The 6,565-nt window shown below is 49.6% G+C and overlaps 1 pseudogene; it reads right to left on the bottom strand.

Annotated features, from left to right (window-relative positions):
• Window positions 1-215: 215 nt before the first annotated feature.
• Window positions 216-305, bottom strand: LOC121152428 (annotated as a pseudogene).
• Between the last annotated feature and the right edge of the window lie 6,260 nt (window positions 306-6,565).

Below are 6,565 nucleotides of genomic sequence, written 5' to 3'. Positions count from 1 at the left end.
TGTGCAGTATGGTGTTTTGAGTGCACTATGGGATGTTCAAATCTAGATAATGAACAAATGGTTATATTGACTAATCAACAAATGCATTATCTCTAGTTTTGCGGGAACAACACTTAGCACCCACTATTTTTATTCTCTGCAACAATACAACATATCATCATTAACTATGCTAACAATTGACCCTTGTAATTTATTCCTCCTGCCTAATTGTAATGAAAAATATGGAATGCTTTATGAATTTGCATATCATCCTTGCTAATATTCTTTCTATTGCTCCCACTTTAGTCTATGTGCTGCAAAAGCACTGACAGATTTTTCTTAATTGACTTAACAATTTGCTCAGTATAATAATGGTAGCAATGTCTATCTGATCACAGTTTATGTATAAGTGAAATTAATATGATGAAGTAAGAGATGGAAGAATGTTTTGTTGGGCCCAGCATGGTAACTCAGTGGCTAAATCCTCACCTCACCCATGCTGGGATCCCATATTGGCACTGGTTTATGTCCCTCCTGGCTGCTCCACTTCCCTTCCAACTCCCTACTGGTGGCATGGGAAAGCAGTGGAGGATGGCCCAAAGCCTTAGGACCCTGTACCCACCTGGGAGACCCAGAAGAAGCTCTTGGCTCCTGACAGCAGATCAGATCAGCTCTGGCTGTTGCAGCCACTTGAGGAGTGAACCAGTAGATGAAAGATCTTCTATCTTTTTTCTCTCTGTAAATCTACCTTTCCAATAAAAATAAAATAAATTCTTACCCATCCCAAAGATAAATATTTTCTTCTATTAATCCCTTCCTTTACCCTTGGGGATACTTTCTGGGTTGGTTAGTTTGTATATTTGTTTGTTTGTTTGTCTTTTAAGAGCTGGATGGGAAGTGGAGCAACCAGGACACAAACCAGCACTCATATGGAATCCCAGCATACGCAAGTCAAAAGTTTAGCCACTAGTCTTCCTCATGGGTAGCAGGGGCCCAACCACTTTTGCCATCTTCTGCTGTCTTTCCAGGTGCAAAAGTAGGGAGCTGGATCAGAAGCATAGCAGCTGGGATTCCAATCGTGGCTCTGATACAAGCAGCTTAACCCAGGATTCCATGCCAGCCCCCAAAAGGGATACATTTTAAGACCTCCAGTGGGTATTTGAGACAGAGTCTACTGACCCTACATAGAAGCATTGCAATACCAAAGTAGATGACCCGATGGCCCAGACAGCTGCTGAGTGACTAATAGGCAGGTAAAATACACAACATGGGCCTGCTGGACAAAGTGATGATTCATATCCTGGGTGGGATGGAGCTGGTCTGTGTGACAGACAGCCCATCATACTACTCCAGAGGATTGCATGTTGATGGCTGGAGCTTTCTATACACAGCTGTGCTGCTGAGTTCTGATATTCTTGTGTTCATGATTTTCTGCCTGTGTAGAAGGCAGCAGCCCAAGTGCATCCTGCCTCTCAAATGGGACAGTTGGCTTGAGCTCCCAACACCTTGCTTCAACTTTGCTCAGCTTTGAGAATGAGCCAGCAAATGAAAGCGCTCTCTCTCTCTCTGCTTTTACAAGTAAAAGCTTCATGTAAAATATGAAATACATAATAAGTCAGTTTTCCACACATTTGGGGCTGGAGTCCACCTGAGCCACCACAGGCACAGAAGATAGTTAAGGGCCGCCTTATCTCCTGCTCTCAAAGGCAGCGGCTGCAGTCATCCCACAAAGAAGACAATCACCTTTTGAGAGGCCGGGCTTAAACCAGAGACAATTGGTGCACCTGCTGGCAGCGTTGTGGACCAGAGGCCTGTGTGGCTAAGTCTTTTTACAGCCTCTTCCCAAGTGTTAAGATTTGGGGTATTCAAAAATTCCCTGTGGTCTTTGGTTCTTATGATGGAGTATTATAAAATAGATTTGAATGTTCTGTGAGTCTCAGATGGGCACTGAGCCCATGAATAGAATTTTTTAATTATATGTTTATTCGAAAGGTTGAGTTACAGAGAGACTGAGAAAGATTTTCCATCTGCTAGTTCACTGCCCAGATCACTACAATAACTAGGTCTGGGGCAAGCCGAAGTCTGGAGCCAGGAACTGCATCCTGCTCTTCCATCTGAGTGACAACAACCCAAGAACTTGGGAAAGTATCTCCGCCTTCCCAGGAGCCTACACAGGGAGCTGGATTGGAAACAGAGCAGCTGGGCTATGGGATGCGAGAGTCCTCACCAACTGTGTCACAAAGCCCACAGCCAGAGCTGAGACTCTGTGTTTTGTCAAGCTGAAATGTGTTGAGTCAACAATGAGTTGTGTGCTCTGTTGAACACATTGAGTCTGTTTGCCTCCATTGCATTGTGAACTCTTCTGGCACAAACAATGAACCTGATTTGATCCTCCAAATGCAGCTCTCCAAACTGATATGTTCTGGGCAATTAAGAAAACGTTAATTGCTAGTACAGTGGCTCAACAGGTTGATCCTCTATTTGCAGTACCTGCCTCCCCCATAGGGACTGGTTCTTCTGATCCCCCTATCTCCTTATGAACTACAAAAGCAGCAAAGTATGGCTCAGGTCCTTGGGCCCCTGCACCTACATGGAAGACTTAGAAAAAACTCCTAACTCCTGGGTTTGGATATGGCCATTCATGGAGTGAACCAGCAGATGGTTCACTCCTCTCTGTAAATTTGCCTTTCAAATACAATAAATAAATATTTTTTAAAGTCTACAACTTCTTTAAAAGAAAGAAAAAAGAAAGGGGGAGAAGGAAGGAGGGAAAGAGGGAAGGAGGAAGCAATGGAGGGGAAGGGAGGGAAGAATAATAAGGAAGGAAGGAAGAAGGAAGGAAAGAAGGAAGGAAGCATTGATTATATGAGTGACTCAGCAGTCAAGTGGACCTCAGCTACATCCTAACCTATCAGCCTAAAACTACAAATGACAAGGTGACACACTCTTTCTGAAGACACCTGGGCAGGTAGAGCCAAACCACAGTTCATCCTTACCAGGAGGTCAGAGCCAGGAGCAGAACAGACCTGCTCCTCACTCAGCGGACTGTGGATAGAGTCCAGATGTTTCCAGGGAAAGCTGTGAAGGATGGCCCAAGGCCCTGGGCCGCTGCATTGATGTGGGAGACCCAGAAGAAGCTGCTGCCTCCCAACTTTCTCTCTCTCTCAACTCTGGCTTTGAAGTAAATAAATAAACCTTAAAAAAAATTCCCTAATAAAAGTCATGAAAAAAATATATTCCCAGGTATCTTGTGAGTCACCTTTATACACAGCCATAAAAGGGAGAACTGTGGCATAAAGCGACAGCCAGGGCCTTCTGGACCAGGGCCTAATACTTTGCTTCATGGGAAAGGCTGACCTCTGCCCTGATTTCCGGGGTGGGTTCTGCTGTGGCTTTCTAGACCCCTGGACACATACCCAACTTGTCCACCCACTCTGCGCCTGTTCAAGCCAAGAGCCCGAGTCCTGCCTGCCTCAGCCTCCCTCTGACCCTGAGCCCCAGAAGCGTCCAACCGTTGGATAGCCCACCTGTCACACTCCCACCTTGGCTGTATGCTGAGGCATGTTCATACCTGCTAAACCACCCTCATTGCCCTAGGCGAGGCCTTGGCTTTTCCTGCCTGGCCTCTCCTCCGACCCATCCCTCAGACAAAATCATATACAATTGTTCTGAGATGCAAATCTGATCATGTCCTTCCCCACCCTGCAAGCCTCCAGAGTCTGTCCATTGTCTAAGGCAGAAAGTTTCTTACCCTAGCAACTAAGGCCTCTTATGAACTTCCCCTGCAGCTTTCACTAGCGTTACGCTCTTGCATTTTGCCCATGCTCTGGCCATCACAAACCTCAGCATTGCTGCTGTCACTGTTCGGCACACTCTTTAAATCTCTTTTTTGAAGAACCGGCTTTCTATTGGCTATTCCTGTTTTATAACAGCCTGTGCACAGCCTCCCAGAAGCAATCATCACATTGGATCTGTCTGATGAGACCGGTGTCCCCACCCAACTGGGAACTCCACATGAGGCTGTGCTTTGCACAACAGGTGCCTGCCTACCTGTTTAAGAGAGGGGTGAATGAGCGGCATGTAGTAAGTGAATGAGACAGTGACATCCGGTGATGATGAGAGAGGGGCTGGAGTGGGCAAAGAATCCCTAGGAAAGAGAAGGAAAAACAAAGCACGGAAGACACAAAGGGCCTGCTCTGAGAGGGAGGTGAGGAAGCAGTCTCACCCCAGCTCCCTGCAGGGGTGCATCCTGTACCTGAGCTGTGCGCTCTGAAATCCCCGGAATCCCTGTCATTTCCTCCTGTTTGTTGTTTCTGCTACCCCTGCGAGGAAATGATTCCCGGCCCCTGCCCCTGGGAAGAGTTGCCAAGGAGGTTGTTGCCTTTGTCGGCAGGCAGCAGGAAGGCCAGGTGCACAGCACACGCCTACCCTAGGCACCAGGCCCCTCCTGGCAGGGGCCACCCTGGGGAAGAATAGGGACTGAGCAGGCTAAGCCTGAGCCAGGCTGGAGCTGGGGAGGGGATGCTGAGGGCATGGCAAGGTGGGGAGCAGGAAGCCACAGCGCCTGAAGGCCATGATGCTGCCTGCTTGAGCCCCGCTTGGGTGGATTTCCTGTCCCAGCTCTCTGGTGCTTAGCTGCATTCCTGATGACGGAAACACTTGCACTCAGGCCAGCCAAGGATACTGGGACTTGCTGAGGGAAAGGGAAGGAGCCTTATCAACTGTATTCAGAAGGGCACTTCCAGGGCCCAGCACCATACCTGGTCTACATGAGGAGAGCCTTCTTCCAAAAGTGCTGGAAGAAAGATTTTTGAGAGTGGGGTGGGGTGGAGGACAAGGAGGGGAGCTGTCCTTGCTAAGCGTGAGGGCTCCAGGAGGATGCACCCCTAGATTCCCAGGGCTGGGCCAGGTGGATGGACATCAGAAGGTAGGGTCTCCCACATCTATTTCTCACGTCTCAAGCTCTCTGTTCAAGTCTTGGAGGTCTTGAGTGGGCATCTCAAGGGATCCTATTTCTGCTTCAAGAACTTCTCAACCACCTGGTAGCTAAAGGTAAGATACTCAGCAAGGCATTCTCAGTACTTCGGGATCTTATGAGCCGTGCACCTTGCTCCTCAGTGCGAATATACAACCTCACCAAAGTGCTCTGTGTTCCCCCCGCACATTCAGGTCTCTCATAGCCAAGTTTGTCTTTCAGTCTTACCCTAGTCCACACAGGGAATTGTGCAGGTCCTATAAGGACCAGTTACGATGCTACTTTCTCTCCCTGAGCTGGCTGGTGATGACAGCACCAGGGGTCCGGCAGGTGAAGGGCCTGGCAGAAGGTTGCTTTTCTGCCACACCCTTGCTTCCTCACAACAGCCTTGTGACATCAGTTCTTGGTTATCAGGTCCATCCTGCAGATGAGAACACTGAGATCCAGAGAAGCAAATCTGCTTGTTCTAGATCACCTGGTATGTGGTAGAGCCAGGAGCCAGCCCAGGCTCCATGTCTTCTCTGGGCTTTGGCCCTTTCACAGTTTAGGGCACTGAAGCTCACGGAAATCATTTGCCTCAACTCGCCTTTCTGCCAAGTAGCAAAGTCAGAACTTGCACCCAAGAAGAGCTTCTGACCCCAGAGCTGTGCCTTCCCACTTGGCCCCTGCTAACACCTTCTGCTAAGTAATCACTGCGCAGGCCCTCATTCCCAGCCAGCTCCAGGCTCCTTCCTCCCTCCCCACAAGCCTCCAGGGACTTGCCTTCTCCTCTTCCTGACCTAGCCTCCCCTCTGACCCTATTCCCTACCCATCCTGCCCCACCTCAAGTTCTCTAGAACACCCAGCCCTTGCTGAGCTCACAGCTGCCCTCACAGGCAAAGAGCCCAGCAACACTGCTGAACTTCCCTTTTCCCTCCTAAACTCAGGCTGAGTGACTAAGGCAGTGCAGGGAGCAGGCACCCACCCCTTTCCCTGGATTCAGTCTCTCCATCTGTACCAGACACGTGGCCCTGCCCTGACCCTCTGACAACCCTGAGAAAAGGCGCTGATGAGATAACGGAATCAAGGCTCCATCAGTGTTCGTGGCTCAGGCCTGAGCCCCTCACCCCTGGGTCGTGGTAGGGGGAAGAGGCCTCAGACCTGGCTCCAAACACAGGTTTCCTTATGGGTGCTGGATTCCAGTCTCAGCTGCTCCACTTCCCATCCAGCTCCCTGCCTGTGGCCTGGGAAAGCAGTTGAGGATGGTCCAAAGCCTTGGGATTCTGCACCCACCTGGGAGACCCAGAGGAGGCTCCTGGTTCCTGGCTTCAGATTGGCTCAGCTTTGGCCATTGCAGCCACTTGGGGAGTGAACCAGCGGACAGAAGATGTTTCTCTCTGTTTCTCCTTTTTGTATACTGCCTTTCCAATAAAAATAAATAAATCTTAAAAAAATAAAGAGGGCCCGGCGCGGTGGCGCAAGTGGTTAAGGTCCCTGCCTTGCACGCCCGGGATCCCATATGGGCGCCGGTTCTATCCCGGCTGCCCCGCTTCCCTTCCAGCTCCCTGCCTGTGGCCTGGGAAAGCAGTCGAGGACGGCCCAAAGCTTTGGGACCCTGCACCCGCGTGGGAG

Source organism: Ochotona curzoniae, unplaced genomic scaffold (assembly GCF_017591425.1).
Source record: "Ochotona curzoniae isolate NIBS_2020 unplaced genomic scaffold, NIBS_Ocur_1.0 contig_2404, whole genome shotgun sequence".
Classification (NCBI taxonomy): Eukaryota; Metazoa; Chordata; class Mammalia; order Lagomorpha; family Ochotonidae; genus Ochotona; species Ochotona curzoniae.
This window is presented reverse-complemented; position numbering and strand designations above follow the sequence as displayed.